Here is a 1,673-nt window from a genome sequence, read left to right on the forward strand (position 1 = left end):
GAACACATTTGATGAACCGTGTGCAGTGAGTTGGGGAAAATGTGGCAAGAGATTTTAATTGATTTTGGATTGAATACACATATTTATTAATATACCCATTAATAACGCTTATTAATTATCTGTTATATATGATATTTTCTGATCAAAGCGCCTCATTACTTTAGGCAGGATCACGATAATGATGTCATGATGACCCAAAACAGTTCATGGCAGTAATTCTATCTCCACAGTAACGATAGCGATCCCATGACAGCACGATACTTAACAAATCAAAATATTAATGACTTGATATACATAGTACCATGATTATAGCCATACTAAGGTAGCGAGGATATATGATGCTAATGCCATGGAGCAAAATTCGTGATAATTCTTTGGTAACAAGGACTGCTAATGGTTATGCCATGACAGTGATGTATAGTATATAGATGTCCACCGTCCGTTATATAACCAAATATAAAATATAAAGACAATTCCATGACGTAATGTGTCAAATCTCCATCATGAATGCTAATATCTTTCAAGGTCTGTGTATTACGTAACCCGGCATCTTTATCATTTGTTTTCTCTATACGACAAAATGCCTTTACCTTTAACCTTTATTTTATCATGTGTCATCTCTATTCAACAAAATGCCTTTATCTATAACCTGTATCTTTATCATTTGTTATCTCTGTTCAACAAAATGCCTTTATCTGTAACCTGTATCTCCATCCTTTGTTTTCTCTATTCAACAAAATCTCGAGCTCGTTACTTCTCCTGTATTCGAGGTAAGCATTTCCCCATACAGCTTATTCCTCTCTCTCTCTCCCTGTAATTCCACTCACACTGGCTTTCGCGGTATGCCACGTGTGCAATTGCATACTCGAGGCTGCTCCTGGACCAGCTTGCATTTCAACGGCCTTCACTGGTATCAAGTATATGTTCTATTACGTGCTGAGGGTCGCACTAAGCTTTGTCGGTGGGTTTAGAGAGATGACTGAGCTCGCTGGTGAAAGTGTGGGATCAGAGAAAATTTTCTGATGAAAGTGTGGGCTCAGAGAGGAGACTGAAATATCAGGTGAAAGTGTGGGCTCAGACTGAAATATCCGGTGAAAGTGTGAGCTCAGAGAAAAAATTCTGATGAAAGTGTGGGCTCAGAGAGGAGACTGAAATATCAGGTGAAAGTGTGGGTTCAGTTCATTCAACCCAATTTACCCTTTCAGTCACTTCATCCATCTATATTTATCCTTTCACCCAGTCTCAATTCATTCGTTCATCCGTCCCAATTTACCCTTCCAGCCAATTTCCTTTGTACTAGTTCATCCCTTCAAATCATTTCTCCAATTTACCCTTTCAGCTCGCAAGTCCTAACTGATTACCACAATTAGTTCATTCGTCCCAATTTTCTGTTTCACCCCAATTCATCCGTCCGAATTGATCATTTTAATCCGTTCACCCGTGCCAATTTATCCCAATTAATCTCTCCACTGCACATTTACCCTTTCGGCCAGCCCAGGCGTCCAAATTCGTCCCTTCAATCTGTTACTTCGCCCGTCCCAATTTGCCATTTCGTCCAGTTCACTTGTCCCAATTCCTCCCTTTAGTCAGAAAATAGAAAACGTAGCAATATTACGATTTGGAAAAAAAAAATAGCGATACTTGTGCCACTCGATGACTGCACAGGCGATCGA

The sequence above is a fragment of the Penaeus monodon genome, chromosome 25 (genome assembly GCF_015228065.2).
Source record: "Penaeus monodon isolate SGIC_2016 chromosome 25, NSTDA_Pmon_1, whole genome shotgun sequence".
Lineage (NCBI taxonomy): Eukaryota > Metazoa > Arthropoda > Malacostraca > Decapoda > Penaeidae > Penaeus > Penaeus monodon.